Source organism: Ischnura elegans (assembly GCF_921293095.1).
Source record: "Ischnura elegans chromosome 13 unlocalized genomic scaffold, ioIscEleg1.1 SUPER_13_unloc_4, whole genome shotgun sequence".
Lineage (NCBI taxonomy): Eukaryota > Metazoa > Arthropoda > Insecta > Odonata > Coenagrionidae > Ischnura > Ischnura elegans.
Genome location: NW_025791660.1, coordinates 6,844,274 through 6,869,934, shown reverse-complemented (window position 1 = coordinate 6,869,934; position 25,661 = coordinate 6,844,274). Strand labels below are relative to the sequence as shown.

Sequence of the window (25,661 nt, the reverse complement as noted above, 5' to 3'; positions counted from 1 at the left end):
TTGGATGTGCGTGAGCAATATGATTTATACTTCCAAAGACTGTAAGAAAAATTCTAAGGATCACTGACGAGGAAAATAAGGCATAAAAATATCAATGTCTGTTTTTCTTCATTAGGAACCTAGACTATGAAACTTTGATAAGTTACGGAAATATGAGTCAGCACGTGGTGAGAAAGGACTACCGTGCTTATGCCATGATAACATTATTCACAGTGCATATTGAAGATTCTGAGGAAGTAATTTTTGTAGGAGACAAATGAGGATTAGATTATAAGGGGGAACACCACCCCCAAGTATAATCTCATGATAATCCAAGTATCATCAGGTAAGTGAATCATTGGAAGTGTGAACAAATATTTCTCAGATGGAACACTGGGTCAGAGTGATCATTGTTTCAGACATGTCAACACTATAATCCAGCATCGTTTTTCTGGGGAAATGTGAGTCACGTCTGCCGTGAGGATGACACTCTACCTTCAAATTAAACTGCAAGTAAAAATTGATTTAAATCATTCTATTAAATTACTTCACTATAAAATCTAATTCCATTTGTTCATCTTTATTGTATTGCATTTGGGCACTGATAATAACCATAATTAAATTGTTTTCTCTTTTATGGGATGACCCATTGTAGATTCAATGATGCTATGCTAAAAAAATACATATATCCCAGTAATTTTTTCAAATAAAATATTGTCTAACCCATTTTTTCCAATGTTCTATGTGATGTCAGGAGCACCATACTCGAGTAACCTTGATCGGAAAACTTGCATGAGTATCGCTGGGTTATTAACGTTATAATGAGCTAAAACTAAAATCAGACCAAACTGTCTGTGATAACTCAAATAAAACAGAATTCAAAACATTTGTTTCACTCAATTCAAATATCAAATTTACGGGTTATATTTGTAAAAATTAATCAATTGATGTATTTTGTTGAACGCTGAATCTGTCGATCATTGTCAAGGTCCTTTCATAACATTATTTGAATAAACATTTTTTATGCAAGTGCATATATTTTTTTACCAACATCTGACAGATGTAATTTAAACAAGTAATAAATGTATCAAATCAATTAATTATGAATCAAATATAAAAAATGCATACGTATATAATATTGTAACATGGTAATGAATAATGCACTAAATAGCCACAAATCAACTATCTTAACTTGTTTTAAAATACTTATATCGATTTGTTGAAATGCCTCATTGGATATTTTTTGCAGCTGAATTATTCTGTTGTAAAACAAAGAGGAGGTTAGAAGCAAAAGAAATACATCGAAAACATATACCACAAAATTCTTCACGTTCATTGATATGTGTTTTGAGTTGGTCATTGGTAAATTCAAATTATTCACTTTTATGACTGAATGAATTTTAAACACTTAGTTATGCCAAAATAAAAAACGACTTCGGTCGTCACCATTGAGGTACCTACCAACAGCGAGTTAATTAATGCCTCGTCAGGATTCGGAAACACTAAGCGGGAAATTGGACTTTTTACACGCTCCGTGGATCATTGGCGAGGTCCTTTCATAACAGTCAGTATTGTTAAATGACAAATTAAATGATACATTAAGTTTTGATCTCTAATAAGAAGTGCTTTTCAGTTAATTTTTCTTGTAATACATTGATACAGTCACTAAGCATTAAGGCCTGTTTACACGATGCATTAACAGGTATGAGTTATTGTACGTTTTCGTGAATGATTTTTGCGGACCAGAACGGTACATGTACGAATGCATGAACCAAATTAGAACAAGTTCTATTTTCTGTGAATGCATCCGCACAAGTTGGGTGGTCACACAGTGCATTATGGCGTTCACTCTCGCGTTCATACATTTAGACATTAACCCGTACGTGTTACTGTACCGTGCAAACAAATACATCGCCCGCCTTGGCAAGCGATTCATCAAATACATGATTAATTACATTTTCAGGTTATTGCTATAATCTGTTGAAACCACAAGTACAAACATTTGACAAAAGTTTCATTCCAGTCCATATGAACTTTAAACTATTAAGGCCGGGCTACACGTTAAGTTAACACGAACAAGTTAATATCTGGTTACGTGAATGATTTCACATTATTTGAAAGTTACACGAGGCTTCCAATGAAATAAAATAAGATGCACTCACCCTAAGGTAATTTCTACACGAAAATTTAGTCAGTTCTGCGTCCGATTCATGACAAATATCTCTGAAATCGTTGACTTCGATGAGCTTTTTCAAGCACAGTGTACATATAGTGGCATGCAGGCCATCTCCAACAGCAACCTACGAAAGGAATGAAAACATATCCGCGAGAGATTTCAGACTTGCTGTAGAAAACATGCCCATAAAACGGAATAAAACAATTACTAAGGAGATCAATAAAACCCTCACTTACTTGTAAGTCAACAAAATCGCCTAAGGCATCCTTTCCAGTTATCTGGCTCCCTGCAATTGAAAAGAATATGTTGTAATAATAATCATTTTTCTTCGTGCAAAGTCTGCACGGAGTACCCTCGAAATTCCTTCCTGAAGACTCAGAGAAATTCCCAGTGCAAATACTCATATTTTCACAGCAATAACTCATTCTATCTCTAAACCAGTTCACTCCTCAAACAAAGGATGCACACAGCACTCAGTTATTTACAAATTTCTAGTACATTACGTACGTTTCTATGACTTACAACAGCGCAAAAACTTCAAAATAATAAAGGAAAATTGCATAAAAAGCTCAAATTTACATTGTACCTCAAAAATAAATCGCATTTCGACAGAAAAGACAGCAAATATTTTACACGGACTCAATGCTCATTGACGCCCTAACTCCTAACTGACCAAGGTAACAAGGTTTAGTTTACATACCGGACTTCATTTGCGTGTTGCACCGATAGAGGACTGCGCATGCAAAAGGCCTAAAGTCGAAAAATCTAATATTTCCAACAATATGTGATGCATCATTCTGGTTTATTGCATTATTTGAATAACACATATTTTAAAAAAAATTTATTCTGCATTAGAGAATTTTGAACTCTTTCATATATATTCTCATTTCTTTAAAGACTGTAGATGTAATGTGACCTTGTGGACGACGAAGTTGGGCTTTAAATTTCTTTTCTTGCCAGATGATGGAATAACTTTTAACTTAACATTTTTGAACTAAAATTAATCGAACATTTGATGAATTTTAAATGAAATGGTCCTTCATTTTTTTATATAAATAAATTACTCTTCACACCGATGTTTGGCCTGCTCTATAGGTGTGCTTTAGGCGGATAAAATGGCAACTAAAAAACTTGGGTTCTATACTGAGGTTGATTCCATAGTCATATAATAACAAGTGAACGTTATGGATTAATCTTATCCTGGATGTTTGTCCGAAGAATTTACAGTCGTGTCATAAATTGTCGAAAATTTTCTCAATCCATGCTATTGAGTCGTGATATATCTTTCCATCGATTCATCAAGTGTTGGATTTTGTGTTCCTCTCTTTTAGAATTCTAATGTATTTCATTTAACTCATCATCTAAGTGAATGTAGTTTCCTTGTTACATTTTGTGATCTATGTCAATGCTGAGTACATGATTTCTTTAACGATAAACCTGATTCAAAGAGTGAATGAGATTTTGAATCGAAAACATGAGTCGCACCATCGGGATTATCACGGAATCTTCAGATAGGAATCCGGAAATAGACCTTTGCAGACTTTGTAGGGAGAAGCATGATTGTTTTTACAGCATATTCACTTCAAATGTAGCGTACAATATAACTGTGAAGGATGCCCTACATGATTTAGTTGGTTTACAAGTAAGTGGCACATTAAATTTTATCGATTTTCTTTACAATGGTGCTTACTACATTTTATTTTTTAATTCCTAATTCTATTGCTGTGTAACTTGTTTATGAACATCTCAGGTTGCAGTGGGAGATGGCCTGCCCACTACCATGTGTCCACTGTGTTTGAAGAAACTTACGGAATTCAGTGTTTTCAAAAAGATTTGTTTAGAATCAAACGCCATTCTGAGAAAAAGTTTGCCGAGTAGTTGCTTCAGGGTGAGTACTTATCGTAATTTCTTATTTGAAGACTGGTGTAGTAAAAGTATTACAGAGTTAGTGGTGAAACTCTTTGGTTTATGTCGACAGCAGTAGGAATCCACAAAGATGCATTTTGCGAAACGGTTTACGGAAAAGTGTTACAAGTCCAATTTCTCGTAAATGGTTTCTCCCTATCCGTCAATCCTTGGCAAGGTCCTATTAATGTTGCTGTTGGTGTTACAGTGGCGACGATTGAAGACATTTTGTCTTCTGGTGAAATTAAGTGTGTGCTACACTACTAGGAAAGTATGGCATTCAAATTCAATATTTATCAACTCAAAAAGGGAATCTACCCACTAGGCTATACCACGCTACCTTTTTAAGTATTTGATTAGGTAATCGGAGCATGTTTAAGTAAACAAAAAATACCTGGCGATTTGCTGCTAAAGATTGAAGTGTCAGAGACCCAGAAATTGGCTTGTCAATGCGTTGTCAAAGAAATCACATGTGCACGCGAACGTATTATCTTTCTTTAGCTCCGAGTCTCTTCCTTACCTTTAACTATGACCTCATGAGGCTATGGTTATGTATAACTAAAAATATCTTTGCGACGTTTCGGAAATTGATTTTTTTTTTTCAAGTCATCTTGTATGAATAGATGGTGGTTACAATGAAGGCAAGACTGGCAAAGTATTAGAAATTAAGTTAACTGCGGAAAAATTAACACAAAACATTTTCATCAAAAATGTAAAATAGCAAATTAGATACTTGGATGTGGTATATCTTTTCTGTACTTGTTAAGTTTGTTTTTATGAACTATTTTCCAATATTGGAATGTAATTTTTATATTTGCATCAACTTTGATTATTTCCATACACAGCATATTTGACTAGAACCATATCTGTTAATGCCTTAATTAAAATTATTTGCATTTGTACTTATAAAAACAGGTTTTTACACAATCAATTAGATAAACTATTTTCTTTCTAAAAATACATTGTAAAATTTGAAAATTTTCTACAAATTTTATGGTAGGCAAGTTTAAATATGACCTTAGCATAAATAAGTTCAAAGGTTACCTGTGTTAGGAAATACATTTTTAAGGTACTGAGATGTTCATCCTTCATAATGGTCTTCAAAATCTTTGCAAAGAATGTGACATGCAGAAGCTTACTCAAGAATTCTCAGATTCTCCTACTCCATCATGGCCGACATTTCTATTTCAACGAGTTGCCCAGGTGCCCTGATGTTGATGGACAACTCATACATCGAAACTTCGGCTGATTGTAAGATAGAGTTGGAGAACCTGACCCAGTGGAATTCCCATGTAACTTATTACGATCTTCTATACGCAGAGAAAACCTGTGATAATTATTTTTATGATATGCATGCCTGGCAAGGTTATAGCATTCTTATTTTTTTGGGGCTATCGACGTAAATAAAGGCTATAAATTCATCCTCAGAGTAGCTTAATTCTTAACTCTATTTTGAGGTCTTTTCTCTTGAAACCTTTTTTTGTATTTGTTTTGATAACGTTATCTGTATTAATTGCGTGATATTTGGAATGGGATGCTGTTTTAATTTGTGGATCAATTTTGCTCCTTGAGTTCGGAGTGTGTTGATAGAAATAGTTTCTTAGTTCATAAGGAGTAATTAATGTTTTTTGCTGTATTTTTTTTTGGAGTATTGAGTTTATGCAGGTAACTGTGGTGATAAACTTTTTCACCTAACTGTAAAGTTAAAGATTTACTTTGTGATGTGTATTTATTTTGTATTTTAATGGACGATGTGATTAATAACTTATAATTGTGGTTGATTAATGAGGCTCTGTCCACCATATGATAGAAATGTAGCTATTAGAATATCTTATGGGTCTGGTGTAAAAGGAAGGATGTTGTCCGTTGCTAGCTGGAGTTTTTCCCCATCATTGTGGCAAAGCTTGAATACTGGAATGGTTTAAGTGTTCATCTTTTGAGGTTATGCATGAGTGAAGCCATTTTTCAATGCATTCATATGAGTGCAACTGCTGATCCGTCAGACCATGCAATATTGAATGCAACAAATAATAATCAGACGATTCAATTCCTGGGGAACTTGGTGGGTGCATTCAGCCTTTGCATTTGAGTGTTACAAGCTTAATTTTAATGTACATTGTTCTAGGCTTGTAATGTGAGGTTGAGCATTTCATGCTGTGGAATTACTGTTGAATCGTTGGAAACACAATTTCCTTGCTTGACACTAAATTCCCAATGCATACAATCCCTTGGAAATGGCTTGGGGGGAAACTTCAAATAAAAAGCAGTCTCTTCTTGAGTATGGCATTGATCTTCATTGAGCAATGCCCCCAATTGATTTTCTCTGGAGGTTTTTGATCTTTCTTCACATAGACAGTTGACATCATTGAAATGATTGTCTTTGAAGCAATGATACCATTTATGTAACAGTGTTTCTCTTATAGTAGCATCTCGGTTAATTTTATGGTGCTCTTCTCTCAACACTAAGTATCTAATGCCGTGACGTATTCATCATGGTTGTTGAGCAGTTTGTTTAACTAATGTCAAAGGTTGAGTCATGATTATTCTGGTAGTTCAAAATTGACCAACAATCAGTGCTACAGCCATCTATTGACTGGCAGTAGGAACTCTGTTTCGAGCATAATACATAATTGCTGTGTGATTGGTTTCGCATGTTTTAAGGATAATAACAACAGGGTAATTTAAAAAACCATTTCATGAAATAGTTTTGGAACAGAAGATAATTTTGAGGTCTGTTTTCTTTCTGCATAAATATTACACCCTGTATTCTCTTCCGGAGTTTATTTGAGTATTAACAAGAGGTAAGAGAACATAAAAAATGCATTGAAAACATGCTCCACATGTTTTTTCCATGATTTTACTGTTGAGAAAAGAATAAATAGTGAATTTGGCCTGTTAACAGCTACTACTACAAAAGTGACAATGGCAGAAGCAAATGGAGTGCAAAAATAAGGAACTTGATTCATTCATTTTTTTAACTGCAAAAAATTTCATCTTCAGTCTCTCATTTGATTTCTCATGATTTGAAAAAATGGAAAAATGATACATCTTAATAATTCCCATTCTCTGTCATGTATTTTGCTGTGAAAGGGCAGCTTCCATGGTCCCCAAGATATTTAGAAAAGACACTGTGTGAACTTGGAATATCAGGGATCTTCGTGTCAAATTGTTTTTCAGTTTGCGCTGAAGTTTTTCAGTATTTGATTAACAGGCATGCAGAGACCAGGCTATTTTTTATATAATAGCAGAGGCAATATGTGTAACATTCTTCTTTGCAATGCTTAGAGTATTCCATATTTGTGTTTTTAAAGAGATAAAGGTTTAACCGTTACTTTTTCTGCAGAGTTTTGAAGAAGGAGGGGCAGATGATGAGGAGTCAGTGCCTTGTGTGGAGACTAAAGACTGCATTCAAGATGTCATTGAAAACACTTCAGAGTTCGCATCCTCAGCCCAAGTGACTGAAGTGTACATTCCTGTGCCAGACTGCTTATTGCCCAGGGACGATAAGTTGGTAAGTTATAATCTCACTCAAAGTGAAAACTAAGTCTAATCACCTTCAGTTTTACAAATTTATCGGTTGTATGAGGAATGGGGGTGTGTCTGTTATAACTTTAAGTATTTTGTGGGAAGTCACTGGCGTAATGCAATCTTCAGATGTTCTTTCTAGTGGTGACACATGAGGCAGGAAGTGGAACCATGCAAATGTTTTTTCATGCGAGTCAATAGCAGTTGTACAGCATAGATAATCTGTTGACAGAAATGTCTCTTATCCCGTGGAGTGTAATTTTAGATACCCTTGTCAAATCTCTGTTCAAGCCATTAGTGGTGGCTCTAACAAGGCTGTCTCTTGATTGCCCTCAATTTGTTCAAGCCATCATCCTCCATTATTTCAACTGAGGAACCATCATAAACTATTGTGGATCCTTTTTATAAGCCTAGGTGAGGAAATGATGAAGACAATTCAATATACAGTGGAACCTCGATGTATCGTTCCCAATGCTGTGCCCTTACTGTAAGTGGCCAATACTCTCATTCTAACCATGTGCTCTTGGTCATCTAGCTCCCTCTCCCTATTTGGACATTAATGTTCTAGAGTTTTTTCTGTGAGTCGCAAGAATCTAATGAGTATTTTGGCCAGCTGGAGTGGTCTCAATTAAAAGAGGAGTTTTCATTATAAAACGAGGTTATTATTGTTTGGCCTTTATTGAGTGATGCCCATTATTCTCTTCTAGTTTCATGTGAAAGATGAGAGTGAAGACCCTCTGAGTGAAGGGAACTCTCCTGTTCTCGACACGTTACATCCAGCTGTTATCTCTGGTGATGCCTCAGATGCATTGGCCACTGATGACCTGGTGAGTGTACTTTTACCAAGTGTAATTTAACTTTTCTATGACACAGTGTCATTCCTTCATGCATCATTAATTTATGCCTCTCAGCAGGAACGTATTGCATGTCGCCTTGCCTGTTCAGTCATGAACAACTACGGAAGAGCTTTCATGTTTGAATAATTAAAATTAAATGTAATGAACTGATTTGGTGTATTTTGCCAAACTGGTTGCTCAACTTTGCTCACTGAGCAAGTAAGCTATCTGTCATCTCGGCACTAAGCAGTCATTTGTTATGTGATCATACAAACACCGTTTCACTTCAGTTTACCATGGAGCGTAAGGGGGGATAGTAGGAATTGAGAGTTAAACTGAGAACTATTGACTTAGGTACAGTGAAACAGATTGACCGTGACATCATGATATAGCTACTAGCGAGATTCAACTACATAACTCGCATTCCTTATGAGAGATTGATGTTCAGGGGAATGAAATTGTTGCATATTTGGATTTTATGATGAATGTGAAGAGTAATTCACTGTGGGGACGAGGGACATGTTAGACCTTCTTTATCATTTTTGAATTGAGTGTTGGACATCGGCGATGCAGGTTGATAGCCAAAAGATATCAATTTTTAGTGATGTTTACACTTTCAATGCTGACCATGTAAAACTCAAAATCATCCCCCTGTGCAGCTTATGTTTTTCCCCCTCCTGTCAACTGCACAGCAGGATAGACATGTGATGCAGGTTGCACAAGGTCGGCTTTTTCCCCATGCCATGGTTTTCTTCATTTTTTCCGCACGATGTGTCCAAAAAGTACAAGGAAAATGTATTTGTAATGTAGTAATTGTATATCCATTGGTATTTTGCCACTACCATAGAAAATTTGTGGTTCAGATGGATGTACACCCATGCCTCCTATAGCACAATTTTGATGTAGTGCAAGTTCGTTCCTTGGGGAAACATCGAAATGCAGTGTAGCCTAATCAAAAAACTTTATCACTCTCATGATAACACATGAACTTGCGCTCATTACACATAAAAGTGCTATCATTTTACGCATTTTAATGTTATTGCTTGCCTAAAATCTTCTTTGTTTAAATATTAATTGAAATCAATTGCTGTGCAATGGACAAAAGCATTACTTGTCATTGGGTCTAGATAGTCGGCCTACCGAAGTAATTTATCTCCTCTCCTTAACAGAATGACAATAGTTAATTTAGATCATTAATTATGCATGGAGCTAGTGTAAATGAGTTGTTTTTAAGCAATACGGTATGAGATGTAATTTTTGCCATCATAGATTATCAGGCGATTTACTTCCAGGTAGAGGATCTATGCTGAAGCCTTCGTGGTCATCGGTATTCACGCGGGAGAAATGGAGCAGTGGCCGAGTTGTGTATGAATAGTATCAGCACATAAAGGGTCTGCTTTAGTTTCAAACACATTGGCATCATTCCCTCCCAGCAGTGGTAGGCCCTTTGTGTCACAGGAATACAATGCAGTAGTAGGTGGTTTTGATAGAGCCATACAGAGGGAAAACCAAGAGAACAATGGCCAAAAATAAGAATGGGTGTAGAAAAATCAATAAGTTATCAAGAAAAACCATTAACCTTGAAGAGAAAATGAAAGAGGTCCGTTGCTTTGAAAATAGAGATCATCAAAGCAATATTGCGTGGAAGTTTAAAATCACGATTATCTCTTTACTGTTGTGCAGCTCTAAATTTTGAAGCAACCATTTATAAATATGTTCCGTACTTAGCATCTGATGCATTGTTTCCTTACCTCTGTATTTGTATTCTCAGCTGTGAGTAGATCATTCTGTTTTGTAGAATGCTCCCTGTGCCTTCACTATTCCAATGTCTATTTCTTTCTTGCTTCATCCATCACTGGTTGCTAGACTTTCTGTGGCTTTTCAATGAACTGGTTACTCTGCTTTGTGTAGCTTAGCATATAAGTCTGTCTGTAAGGTTATGAAACATGAAAATCGCATATTATTGAAGCCATGGTAAGTAGTTGATTCATACTTTAAAGTGGTGACGTTATCATTTGCTTTTTATATTTTATCATGGATATATTCCTTTTCCACCTGAAACAACTTCACACGTTTAAAAGCACTGTCTTATACCTTTTGAGCAAATAAGTTGTAAATGATTCAGTTATTTCCGGGAAAACTAATTATGTTCTACTTAAATTGTATTGCAAATTTTTATTTAGTTCAAGGATGTAAAAATACCTCAAGAAAACACCTCTTATAAGGAGGGATAGGAATTTTTTGTTGGTTTGAGAGGGAGAAAAGCACTACTTTGAAATTGGAAATTCGGTTCTTTCAAGTAGACATTTCGGTGTTTTCTCAAAAACTACAATTTTAAATGTATACTTACATTAGTTTTTATTTCAAACCAAAAAAGGGTCAGAACCACAGTTTAACCAAATATATATCGGTTATGTGACACTTCCCTTGTAGCTGTGTTATGACTGCAGACAATCACCTCAGTGGTGTAACCGCGAAAGTGGATCTCAGTTGAAAAGTACGTTGTAATACCTGTCGGTAGTGAAATGGGGAATGTGACATGTGTAAAAATTGCATTCTGTTTAGTGTGGTTAGTAAGTTTTAATTATTTCTAATATGTAAATTTTAATCTAAATTACTTCTTTTTACAAATCCCACTGGATCTAGAACAACATAGGGAACACGGTAGTCAAATCAAGCCACCAGGATAACTGAGAGTCAATGCCACTCAACATTTTGCATACTTACACTACATTATCTACTAGAATTTGTTTGTTTCAACATTCAAAGTATACTTCAATAAAAAGTTCTAGTTTCTCTTGAGCTAAATGATGACGCCTATCACCCAACACACTTGTGTATGTAGAAAAGAACCGTTCACAGTCGACATTTACTCAAGAAATCAAAATCGATTTCAACACAGCTTCACTAAATGTTGGAAATGTTAGTGACATCCCTAGAAATACTGCTGTAACATCTACCTTTAGCTTTCCAGTTACAGGATTTGTCACAAAAGATTTCAGTTCTTTGTAGCATCACATTACATCAATATCTTCCAGTTTGGAGCACAAACTTATTCTCTTAATTTTCTGCTCAAGTTCTTCAGTGATAATCATTTGTACTATATTAGCTGGGTCAAATACATTGATATACTTACAAAACTGTGGAGTGGGATCATTAGCCCGTTACTCCAGTAGCTTGGTTACAGCATGGGAAGCTGCACTGGACAGGACTGCACTCATTTTGCCCCTACCGACTCTCCTTCCACAATCCTCTTGCAGTTTAATAACATTGCTCCCATAACTCCCTCATGCAACGAGTTCAAGTGCTTGCTGAATTCCCCTAAGCTGCCCATCTAGAATATTTACAGGGGGCTGTGAGTGTCCTTCCAGAAATGTGATCATTTCAACTATGTGTTTGCCATATACTGTGATAAACATAGCCTGTATTTGGATAGCTTTCGAGTCTTCTTCTGAAATACTACTGAGAAAATCAACTCGAGCATTGTCACTTTTTATGTCCTCACTGAACATAAACCCTACAATATCCTTTGCTTGTGTTGCAAGATATGCCACTGATTCATACATGGAGCTCCACCTGGTTAAAAATGTCTGAGGAAATAGTGGCACTTGCTGGTTAGGGGTAGGCTGTATTCAAATATGTTTTCTATAAAGGTGCTTCCTTTTTCGTGTGTTAAGGAATGCCATCTTCACTTTGGATACTGCTCGATGCAAAATATGCAGATGTTTCCTAAGAGTATGCAGTACTAAATTAAGTTTATGGGCCCAGCACTGAATTATCAGAACATTTGTCTGACAACAAATCCTCCATTGCATGAAAACATTTTGTCATGTAGCGAGCAGAGTCGGACACTAATGCTGTTACATTATCGAGTGGTATTTCATATTTCTTCAGTGTGTCTAAAATTGCTCTTGAACATGTTTTTGAATTAGCAGTTTCCAAGTACACACATTACCAACTACAATGGCCAATGCACTATCAAGAAGTTCAACAATTTTTTGCAAGATCACAAATACATTTTCTTCTCTCTTTTCCAATGTTTTATCACAAAAAACTATCACCTACTTGTCCTTCAGTTGAGTCTTCGTGTTGTATTTTAGATCAGGAATATATTTGTCCCTAAGTTGGCAAATGTAGGTAATTTCTCCAGCACCAGTAGCGAGGTTAAATTATTCACAGCGGTAAATAAAATGTTAGTTTTCCTATGACTATGGAAAAGATTAGAATGCTTTGACTTAACCCGTTACCGGCCGAGTAAAGAAATACTTGAAAATATATAATTTTTTCTTATCATTTTACCTAATAACATGCTAAATAAGGTAAATTGAAAATATGGGCCTTCAAAAAAATTTGCTTATGGTAAAAAAAATGTTGGGTTTTCGCAACGTTGGCGGAATCCGGTACATGTATGCAGTTATGCAACCCGCATTACAATACATTGCCGTCTCACAGGTATGTGCTGTTTTTACAGTCGGATATAATCCAATACCTTTTTATGACACGTGTATGACAAATATCGTCATATTGGATAAATAAAATCGTTAGATATTATGTTTCCAATGAGATGTTATAGTTATTTGGCCTAAATCGACTATAAAATAGACATGCTCTACGGTTTGAAAGAAATAAGTCAAAGCGAAAAAATTTTCTCAGAAGAGCATCTATTTCACATTTTTTCATTGACTTTAATTTTATCATTGCAGATTGAATCACAACTATTAATGGCTTGTTATGAAATACTCAAGCATTTTGGGTTCAATGGAACATAAAATTTCCTACATTCATACATGGTTTGGCTTTTACACTGTTTCGGCAACTACTGATTTTTTTAACTCTTTGGCCAAATTCGTCCATTCATGCTTCACGAATCTGCGATGAATTAAATGGCCTAACTTTTTCTATGTTTAAGGACGCGAATTGTATAGGGGTACGTCATCTACTGACTGATTCACTTCACTTTTTAGATGCGTCCCTGCTAGATACGATTTGAAGTCTACCAGTGAAATTTATTTCCGTTGCAGAACCTGTACAATCTCCTGGCATTAGTGCAAACGCTGTCCAGTAAATTGATAAGCTAGGATCTTTTTTCCCCTAAATTCTAGTTCGGTAATTTGCATTATCAAGTCGGTCCACACCTCCCATGTATTTACTATACTCCCAAATAACACGAATAGTTTTCTTTTATTCACATAGAATTGCATGTGAAATAGTATTTTCTTTTTTCTGCTGAAACTTTTCCCTGTGCCCAATGGAAGCGAAAAACTTGTATTGCTGTCTACAGGGACAATCTAGTTATCATTCCATCCAACAATACTAAGATCTTCGGCTTTATCAAATGCTGTTTTCATGTTCCTCTCGGTTTCACGTCGATGGTTTTATTATATTCTATCAGGCATTCCTACGTTGTATTTTCATTGATGGCTCCAGTGACAAATAATCGTTTTTCTTTCAAAACTATAAATAGTCTTCAAGATGAAAAGAAGTTATCGAAAAACATACGATGATTCGAGGGATTAGGGATAACCTTGAGAAATTCCAGAATAACACTTGCTTCCAAGCCTAAATTTCGATGGAAGTAATTTTCTATCTCCTGGTTGAACCCTAAAACCGTCTTAATAACATAAGCCCCAAAGTTAAAAGCAAAATCTAAAAGGCTTGTTTTAAAAGAACATTTATGCACAGTAGTGACCAAATTAAGGTACCATTTGCTCATTATTTCAAAATTTATGTGCAAATATTCCGAATTGTAATAACTTTTAATTCAAGTAGTCAAATTGAGGTCATAATTTACAAATCTGTCATTTTTGTCCAAACAGGAATTGTCTGTAAAGTCTAGATTACTTTTTATTAATCTAAATGTTTTGGTTCAGTCATTTCCGAACCAAATCTACGCCTTATCGTCTTCTTTCACCCAAAATCTTGTTGTGGAATTCGGTGATATCGCTGAATCGTGAAGTAAGGAAGGACTAATTCGGCTTGAATGTACAAAGTTTTGTGTTCCATTGCACCCGAAATGCTTTCATGTAATTCATAAATAGTCATTATTTGTTGTAATTTAATCTTTTGTGATAAAAATGTCAATTAAAAACTGGAAAACACGTCATCTGCAGTAAAAGTATTCACTTTGACTCGTTTCTTTCAAGCCCATCTGGATTTAGGTAAAATAATGCAGCATCTAAATGGAAATATAATATCTAAGAATTTTAAGTATGAATAATGACGATATCTGTCAAATACGAGGCATAAAAAGTCGTAGGATTATATCTGACAGTAAAAACGGCATTATCCTATGAGACGGAAATATGTGGTAATGCGGGTTGCATGGCTTCCTATAGATACCGGATTCCGCCAACGTTGCAAAGACGCAACATTATTTTCCGGATCTGATTTTTGCTTACTGTTGACTCCCTGACGAAATATATGCTTTAATATCTATTAATTGAAATTTCTACGTCCACATAGGCGAATAAAAACTTAATAAAGGGAGTAGTTACTCTTAAGAAAAATTATTTATCTTGGTTAACAGGAGACTCGAAAATTGACACATTTTGAGTATTTTTATAAATATCGAAATACTTATTAAATGTCATTATAATCTCATTAAAAATCAGTTTAAACTTATTTTTATCGAAAAAAGCGAATTATACATGGATAAAATTCAATTGAAAATTTTTTTTTGCATATCTCAATAATGTTGCGTTTTCGCAACGTTGGCCGTAAATGGGTTAATTTACAAAAAGCTGCTGTTCTCGTATACTTGCCCTCAACGAATTCATTCAAAAATAAATAACAGTAGCGGGTGTAACTTTGTGGAAATCCATAATCGCAGGAGTAGAAGGATCAAGAATTTTGCTATTTTCACATGGTAATTCTTTGAGACCAACCATGGTTTCATTTCAGCAACCTTGATAATTTTACGCTGCAACAAAACCATGGTCGGTCTCAATAAAAAACCATGTGGAAATAGGAAAGTTGTTGATCCTTCTATTCCTGTCATTCAAAAATGACTTCATGTGCTCATTTTCCAATCTGTAGAGAAGAATGTCAGCTTTGAGAAAGTTTCATACTACCCACTTTCCAAAATGATGATCAATTTGGTTTTTCATGGCAGCAGTTGATGCAGATAGAGATTGATGTTTTTAACTTTAAAGAATATCCATACTTACCAAATTTTGCAGCAGTTAGATGCTTCGAAGATTTCCAATGTTTTTTAATCAAGTCTTTCCATTCCCAAGCTACCTGACAATTGCAGAATTGGAACATTACCATACTTTTATCGATACAGTATAATCCATCCTTTTGATACTGAAAAGCCCTGTCCCTTTTGCTTAATTTTTCATTCTGCATTACAATAACTCGTCAAAATAACTAGAATGTCTGAGACACCAGTAGCAATATTTAACAATTGCCGCTGAAAAATCAGTTATTTGACAGACATAGCTAAAAGGTAGAGATCCAAACAGCAGATATTCAGGCACGTGCAGTCCATGGCTGCATTCATCAGGCTAGCGCCGGTCTAGCGGACGGTTCTACTCTGGATTTACCACTGAAATCTGATTTTAATGCTCACGGAGTGACAACAGTTCCAGGGGCATGCTTCAGATTCCTCTACTAATATAATATTCCATTCGTGATGTTGAAAAGAAAAATTGCATGAATTGCTCTTCTATTGTTCAACTCAGAGCAAATATACGGTTATTCCCTCTAGAGTAAGGATGGGAGATTGCCATATATTTTGCCATTGCCTCGTATTGCAGCAAATCGAAAACACACGATGCCATCCTCCCGGGATTGTATCGTAACGTTAGTGATGCTCTTAGGAACTGCACTTGTCCACATACCTAAGGAATACTCGCACTTATGTTAATTTTAATTGAATTGAAATTATTCTGTGTAATGTAATGCTTTTTCCTGTGTTTGAAATTATAGTTTCAAAATTTTCCCCAAAAGAATAAAAATTCGTATTTTTGGACACAATTTGCGACATTTTGTGAGTTCATAAGTCATTTTCCCAGTCACTTTGGGGTATTTTGTAACGTCTTACCTCTACCAGGACACTGTGTCTAAATCCGCAAAATTCATGATGGCGAAATTTTCCCATCCCTACTTATCAGTTGTCCATGCAGAGTAAATGAACCTTTATATTTTCCCATTGAAGCTATGCAAGATTTGTCCTATTAGGAGCTTATCTATAGATTTCTCTTTCTTGTTAACTCAGAATGGCCTTCTGTTATATCTTGTCTGAGTAAGTTTAATTTATTTGTCAAAAGGTTTGATGTCTCTAAACTGCATTACAAACCAGAATATACACTAAATTTATCCTCCATTATAGACCCTATTTATTTTCCATGAATGTACATTATTACCTATGAGCTCTGGATTCTCATGCAAAGTTCTTTCGTAAAATAAGTTACAGTTACGAATAAGATTTTATCTGGAGTTCTGCATCTCCAGAAACGATTGGCCTGTGGATCATCAGGTGGCTTTTGCAGGGATTTTGCGATCAAAATAAGAAGTAATAGTTATATAGTTAAGTGGTATTTTTTTAAAAATTATTATAAAGTCCTAACATTAATTACCTTAAGGCAGCTTGCAGGTAGTATGAAGAATATATCCATTTGAAACTAACTTTAATTTTATTCGTATGAGGAATTCTCAAAAGTTTTGTTTTAATATTTCTATCTATCAACCATTAATGATGATGATTGGGGTTTATGTTGCAGCCCAATACCTTAACTGCTTCCCAAGGTGAAAAGGTGGAAGCTCAGGGCAGGGGAGCCATGGTGGCACACCTGGACTGGACGCTGGTCGGGTCAAAGGAGGAACCATCTCTTGAGGAGAATGCCCAGGTATGTGTGCAATTATTGCTATGCAATTTGATGAATTGTTGGAGGAGTTTGTGGGCAGAAATGTTAATCAAGGAAAATGCTAGGACATTTAGATTTTTACACAGCTTTAAAGGTCACCAATTTGATTGAAAGTTACTAATTACTCGAATAAGTTTTCTTATCTTAAAAAAGTGGTTTTTTCCTTTTCATGTTGTACATTTGTATTATAGTTTTCTTGCCTTATAAAATCCTGGGACAGATGAACCAAACCTTATTAGCCCTCCAGTGGGGACGTGGGGCTCCTTGGTGGCCCATAGTGTTTCATGTGTTTGCTCTTTTTCACATGATGACATAAATTACCTGTGATTGTCAGAAGCTACCCATTATTTTGGTGTCAAATGCCTCACATAGATGCTTGTTATTAACCTGCACATGGTTGGCGTTTAATAGCACACAAAAGGAAGTTGGCATGTATTGGTCACGAGCAAACAGTGTTTGGCATGTTTATGCTACTTTTATTGGCACCTCAACAAGTGGCCTACTTGCTTGCCTTCATTGCAAGGGGGTGAGGTGCAAATGATCTAAAGCTCTAGCTTTACAAGTGACCAAGCTCAACTTTTTTCCCTGTGGTGAGTAACAAAGAGCCGTACCCCTGCAACGCAAGAGTGTGGATTCCCAGTGGTACTGTTTATTGGAAGTATAGTGACCCTTCTTCAAATTCCTTTCATCTTATTTAGGCTGAGGCACAAGTATTTACAGAGAGTGTAACCTATTTGATTCAAAGTTACTTATAACTGGAACAAGTACATATTCTAATCTGAAAGTAAGTCTTATTTTCCTCTTTATTTTTTATTTAATTGTTGTAGTTTCCTTGCCTTATATTTTTTCTATGTTAAATCTTGGTACCGATGAAGCAAATATCAATATGATATTTATTTTACTATAAACTATCCTGTGACCAATAAATCATGCCTCATGAAGACGTTTATTTAACAATATGAAATCCCAGGACTGATGATTCATTGCTCATTAAGAAAATCAGGTCTCAAATTTCAATCAAACTCTCTAGTGTTGTAGTTCATTGGGAGCTGTCCACAAATCTCCTCCCATATTAGGTTATATAACCAATGGTTTTAAAAGTGGAATGCAGTTCAACATTTATATACCTAATATAATCCCATAGAAATGGTCTCCCTTCAAGTAGGAGCGGTAGCCCAGTGTTAATGTCCTAGGTTTGATGTTTACATGTAGCACTTTTCAAAATTTGTTTCTACTTTTCATTTTACAAATGTCAGCTGTTCATCATTATCTCCATAATTTTCACTAAAAATTTTAGGAGGGGTGTTTTTAAAGTAAGTACCGTTGTTGACGCAGGTCTCAACGCCTGCAGCTGGATAATAATTATAACGCCGCGAAGTCGTTTTGCCTTGAGATGGTTTATTACAATTAAAGAACAAATTTGGTTGCTAATACAATGAACAAGTGAGTCGGTTCTGCCCCTTTCACGACTCCTTCACGACTCCTCTCGTCTTGTCGCCCGCACACACTCCCTCCGCGAAGCGCCGGCAGCGCCACGCCTCGTCTCCCCGGCGAACCACGATGGCGGGAGTTTGAAAGGCCAACATTCCGCCCACCTTGAAAGGTTAACTTTCAACTCTGAAAAAAAGGAATGAAATAAATAATGCTTTACTGATTGCCCGCCATGGGCAAGACACACAATTCTGTAATGGCTCCTTTGACCGATCCCCATGGCTGTTTTAATGGTGGCCACTCTGCTAATTCCGTCCTTCCCAGGGTGAAGAGCAATAATTCTCCCCTTTGGCCAGTGCATGGGGGGACGAAAATCTTCCTTCAGCAGCACCAACATTCCCTCCTTCAGATCGCCCCCTCTGGAAACCCACTGCGACCGCCCTTGTAGATGTGGCAGGTACTCCGCTGAACATATCCTCCAGAAATCTTGCATCAGCTGCTGACAATACTGCCAACGGGATAAACGATTAATCGGGAGTGGAGTCAAATCTGGCTCAGGAGGTGAGGTGAAAGGCTGACCAATTAACAAATGGCCCGGGGTTAAAGGATTCAAGTCATTAGGGTTATCTGAGAGTGGTGTCAATGGGCAGGAATTTAGGCAAGCCTCTATTTGAGTGAGTATTGTGTTCAGCTCTTCATAATTCAAAATTGCATTACCCAAAACCCTTCTTAGATGATACTTAACCATCTTCACACCTGCCTCCCAAAGGCCTCCAAAGTGTGGAGATCGGGGAGGGATGAAGTGCCAAGTAATTCCATCACTAGCCAGGTGGGTTGTCACATCTCGTTGATAGACTTCTGTGTTGAAGAGACTTCTAAGTTCCTTCAACTCCTTATCAGCTTCTACGAAGTTGGTGCCGTTGTCGCTGCATACATTGATACATTGTCCCCTGCGACTAATAAATCTCCTGAAAGCTGCAATGAAGGCTTGCGATGTGAGTTCAGTTACTAGTTCCAGATGAATAGCCTTAGTTGAAAGACAGACAAATAAAGATATGTAAGTTTTTGCCACAGGAGAGCGTCTATGCTTAGTTTGTTTGCAGTGAATTGGCCCACAGTAATAAACTCCAGTATTGAGAAATGGTTTTGATGGTGTTACTCTCCCAGTGGGTAGCTCTCCCATTAGTTGGCTGCTAAGAGTTGACTTCATCTTAGAGCATTTGATGCATTGATGTATAGTTCTATTAGCCAAATGCTTTCCCTGAAGAGGCCAATAAGTTTGTCTCACCTCAGCCAATAATGCTTGAGGACCAATATGGAGTGAGCTGATGTGGATATGAACAAAAATTAATGAGGTCAAATTGGAATTATCTGGAAGAATAATAGGATGCATGGTCCCATAAGACAGTTGTGAATTTTTTAGCCGACCTCCCACTCTAATGACACAAGATTTATCGAGGAATGGGCAAAGTGGCCTTAATTTACTTTTCCCAGAAACGCATTGATAAGCCTTAAGATCTTCTATCTCCTTAGAGAAATGTTGTCCTTGTGCAATCTTAATTAAACATGACATGGCATCTTTAATCTCTTGTGCTGTGATCAATCCAAAATTTCTCTCTTGCAATAGCTGCCAAGCGTTAGTAATGAATCTTCGACAATATGAAATCACCTTTCTGAGTTTATAAAGTGATGAAAACCTATCAAAAAGGTGAACATCACTTGCAATGGCAATGTAAGAGTTTACTAACGGTGCCCTTGAATCCTCCTTAATATCATATTTAACCTCTTGGTCCTCCCTTGCGATATATTGCAATAATTTGAGATGGTTGGCGCACCATTTGCGTAAATGAAATCCAGCTTGACTCAGCATTCTTACCAATTCACTCTGCAACCTTAAGGCTCCTTCAATTGTACTTGCACCAGTTATGAGGTCGTCCACGTAGAAGTCCTTCATGGTAACTGCTGCTGCTAATGGATATCTCAGTTTCTCAGTCTCCGCCAAATTTAAGAGGCATCTCGTTGCTAGGAATGGTGAGCAGGCTAATCCGAAGGTGACTGTTGTTAAACGGTAAGCCAATAATGCTTCCTCCGGTGAATTTCTCCATAAGATGCATTGCAGGTTGGTGTCAGCAGGATGCAGCCTTATCTGCCGATACATCTGTTTTATGTCTGCTGTGAATACATAAGAATGAAAGCGAAATGATACTAATATTGAGAACAAATCGCGTTGCATGTTGGGACCAATCACCAGCAAGTCATTGAAGGCAATGCCCGAGGTTGATTTTGCTGATCCATCGAATACCACCCTTAGTTTCGTCGTTGTGCTTGAATCCTTGAAAACAGGATGGTGTGGTAAGTAGTTAGCTGGAATTAAATCAGAACATGTTTGATTAGAGCAAGGTTCTAAGTGATCGAGTTCCAAATACTCATTCATTTGTATGCTGTAGTTCTGTTTCAGCTTCTTGTCCTTCTCAAATCTCTTCTCCAATTTGTGGAAACGGTCCTCGGCGTGCCGCTTGGTGTTCCCGAAAGTGGTAGGACTATGTTTCAAAGGCAGTCTTACCACATACCTTCCACGTTCATCTCGGCGAACGTTTCTCCGGGAGTGGTCTTTACATGTTCGCTCCTCGTCCGATAAAGTTGACAGATTGCTTGAAGTCACTTCGTCTATCTCCCAGAATTTCTTCATAAGTTGGTCAACATCCTCCTGCATGCTAAAATGACAGAGTAAAGTGTTTACACAATCACCTTTGTAGCACTTGCCTGGTGTTTTTCCTGAAACGACCCAACCAAACACCGTTTTTTGAAGTATTGGAAGATCCTTGGCAGGACGAATTTGACCAATGGATGTGAGTTGCCAAAATATGTCTGCACCTAAGAGTGCATCAATTTTACGGGGAACATTGAATTCCGGATCTGCCAAGGTTATTCCCCTAGGTATTTTCAAGAGTTTTTTGCTGATTTGATGCATGGGCAATCTTTGAGTGATTTGCGGGACTACTAAAAACTCAACGTTTGCATGAAAGGAATTAATCCGGGAACTCACTATGGCTTGCATTTTACTCGTGACGTTCATCATTTCTTGATCAATCCCCATGATTCGTTGGCGTACCCTTGTGTGATGAATGCCCAATGCACGAGCGAAGGAATGAGTCATAAAGTTCGATTGCGAACCAGAATCTAAAAGAATTCGGCACTGATGCATGCACCCCTTCACATCGGTTATATTGACTATCGCGGTTGCGAGGAGTGTTAGTTGAAAATCATTCGTATTATGAAGACAACTAATTGTTCCATCAGTGCCAGTCACTACCTTCTCTTGCTCTTCATTGTTGCTATCTAAATGCAGTAATGTATTATGTTTTTTATTACATGTTCGGCAGAGACTTGAATTACACTGAATGGTCATGTGTCCAGAACGAAGGCAATTTTTACATAATTTCAACTCGCTGACCTTGTTGAGTCTCTGCGTCACACTCATATTTTTAAATAAACGACAATGAAAAATGTGATGTTCTTGATTGCAAACTGAGCATGACGTCACAGGTGTATTAACGCAAGCAGATGAATATTTAATACGTTGTTTAAACTGGGATGCTCTCAGCTCCTGATCTGAATGTGTGCTCCGTTGCACTTGCTGCAATTTTGGTTTTACTTCGCCTTCGCAAATCTCGAGTACCTTATATCTTTGTTGAAGAAAATTTTTAAGTTCGTTGAAAGTAGGCATTTCCCCGGCAAATGAAGAGGATTCCCATGATCTTCTTGTTGTAGCATCGAATTTACTTGATATCATATGAATTAATATTGTATCCCATTGATCGGTGGGCTGACCTAAAGCCCTTAAAGCCCGTATGTGTTTTTCGGAATCGTCCAATAGCTTGCGAAGGGAGGTGGATGATTCTCTTTGAACTTCGCTTAAATTAAAAAGCGCTTGGACGTGCTTATTAATGATATATTTTCTGCATTCATATCGGTTTTTTAATAGCTCCCATGCAGTATTGTAATTGTCGGATGACATTTCCAATGAATGAAGCAACTGCAAAGCATCGCTCTTCAATGCCGACCTTAGATATTGAAATTTTTGAATGGGTGATAATGCATCGTTATGGTGAATCAGAGACCGAAACGAGTCATGGAAAGGCAACCACTCATCATATGATCCGCTGAAAGTTGGAAGTTGAAGCGTTGGTAGCGGAATTGGCAGAGGGTGAGGATTACTCATGCGTGACTCATTGCAGTCAGCACGTGAACCGGCGGATCGTAGACCATCTTGGAAAAGAGCAATTAATTCGAAATAATTCTGTTCGAATGATTCCCGTTCGTATGCTGATGGCGTCGAAAGTTTTGATTCCTGTTCCGCGAGCTCAATATCCGATTGCACTTCATCAAATTCTGACCACGTTTCTTCTAAACGAGCAAGTCTAGACTTAATCTGCCCAGGTGAATCCAAGGAACTATCGTCTTCTATGAACTGTCTAAAGCGCGTGAGACGCGACTTCACTAACCCCCGTTTGTGAATGAGTCGTTTAAATTCTGGAGTGTCCATCACTATTAATCCCAATGCAATTTGAATATGAAATCACTCTTATTACTGCTATGGCAAGGATTAGCAAGGCTTGGAAGTCATGGTAATGGGTTCGGAAATTGCCAGAGAAAGCCAGAATTATGATCTCCACTCACCGATACCGTAACATGCGGATGGACGTCTTGACTGAAGCTCTCTGCTGGCCTCGGAAGTAGTTGAAACAGCTCCAGGGTGTCACCACGTGGTTTGAAGTCCGTTTTATTGTCGTTGAAGTGCTTAAGATCACGTCGGGGTCACCAAAATGTTGACGCAGGTCTCAACGCCTGCAGCTGGACAATAATTATAACGCCGCGAAGTCGTTTTGCCTTGAGATGGTTTATTACAATTTAAGAACAAATTTGGTTGCTAATACAATGAACAGGTGAGTCGGTTCTGCTCCCTTTCACGACTCGCTTCACCACTGCTCTCGTCTTGTCGCCCGCACACACTCCCTCCGCGAACCGCCGGCAGCGCCACGCCTCGTCTCCCCGGCGAACCACGACGGCGGGAGTTTGAAAGGCCAACAATGGGCTTCTTGGGTTTTTAAACTTTTTATTGAAGTTAAGAATAGAAAAATGTGTGGAGTCGATATGCTTTTATATGAAAATAATGGAAAATTTCAAGTGAAATTAAAAGTTAAAGAGTGCAATTTAACACTTTGCGTGCCATGGACGTAATATTACGTCCTTCTAATCCTTCTGTGGATTGCCATGGACGTAATATTACGATTTTCAATTTAATTGGCTTTTTATGGGTGAAGCCGTTATATTTCACCAATGGTACTTTCCCAGTTTACTGCTTAGTGGTTCTGTTTTTTTTTCAAAAATCAACTGCTCGATGGAAAAAGAGTACACTTTACGTCTTGAGGACGAAATACCTCTATAGCCACCGGCATCTTCATCTTTGGCCACTTAGTGTGAAAATTCTGTGGGCCAATCGAATCGTTCGTTGAGGGTGCATTGACTATTTTTGTCATCCAGGATTTATAAAGCTTTGCTTTTTTCAGATTTCCATGTTTTAAATAGTTCAAATTGAGCGTACTAAAAATTATTATGCATGATATGGCGGTTGCAACTTTTTTTCAAAAACAGTAGGTTTTCATTGTTGATTATGTATTTTAAAATTAGTATTAAATGTTATTCAACTCATTCATCTATAAGAGCAAAGTCCATTTTTATTGAAATGCACATCGATATAAATATATTTTTGATGCTAATGTTTTGAAAAAAATTACGAATATAGTAAAAATGGCTGGATTTTTCAGTAGGGCTTTAAATTTAGCAGCCGGCACTCAAAGTGTTAAGATTAAGATTGTGTTTTTCATCTGACCCCAGTGATTCAACGTTTAAAGTGATACGTCATGGCTGCTATTCTGGATGGAATAGCATTATGCTATTCTTCGATATTGCAACCGATGTTGCTATAATATAGCATATTGCAACGCCTATGCTATTTGGTATTCAGAACGGTTGCAATTCGTGTTTTTACTACACCGGAAGACGTAATTCTCAGAATAGCATAGGCCCGTAGCAATTCACTATTCTGAACGGCGAATTGCAACCGGTAGGCTTGCTATAATATTACGCGGTCTTCGAGGCCGAGCTATTCGGTATTGCAACCCTGAAAACGTGCGCATTGCGATGTCGAATTGTTTTTCTGAGGTTAAAGTAACATAATCAAGCATTGAAAAATGGAATAATAGCCAAAAATAAAATGTTATATGCTTTATTTTAATTAAACAATAGTAGCATAAGTGATGAATATTTAACTAGTTAAGTGAATTGGTTAGAAATTAACATTCGAGCTTAATATATGAAGCTCAAGCTTGCTTCATCGACAGTACAGAAACAATAACAATTAATGCAAAAAATTACCACGATTAGCCCAAATTTTCCGTGTTTTATTCATATTTACAACTCAAAATTTTATTTCATCACTTGACTTGCTACTAAAAAATATCCTCAATGTAGGCTATCAGGTCGATTCTTGAAAATTTTCAAGCTTGTGTTAACACACTAACTCGCCAAATATAATAATAGCTTTCAATGAAAACCATATATTACTATAATAATACCATATACTTTGATCAGCCGTTCATTTCCTCAATTGGACAGTATATACAAATACATGCAACGAGTCGAAATTATTTTCCCCACTATTCGCTACCTTTTACAATTTAAACTTAAAATTTACAAACTTATAACACGGGCAGTCGACTTGAATTACATGCTTGAAAACAAAGGATTTCTCCGAATACCAATAAAGTTTCCGAACAAATATGATTCGCCACAAACGTTTAATGGAATATCCATGTACATCATTAATGCAATATATATCATGTGGGATTCAATACAAATTGTTTCCTCTATAGGCAAGTA

At 36.9% G+C, this 25,661-nt stretch overlaps 1 protein-coding gene and 1 long non-coding RNA gene across 3 annotated transcripts in view; one reads left to right on the top strand and one right to left on the bottom strand.

Moving 5' to 3' along the window:
* The window catches only part of LOC124173201, a 323,014-nt gene that overhangs the window by 235,544 nt on the left and 61,809 nt on the right, over positions 1-25,661 (top strand). The gene's annotated exons all lie outside the window — the stretch shown is intronic.
* On the bottom strand, positions 2,233-2,725 carry LOC124173208. Its single transcript, XR_006868452.1, has 2 exons — positions 2,392-2,725; positions 2,233-2,279 (listed from the first exon to the last, which is right to left on the bottom strand). It is a non-coding gene; the product is annotated as an uncharacterized LOC124173208 (long non-coding RNA).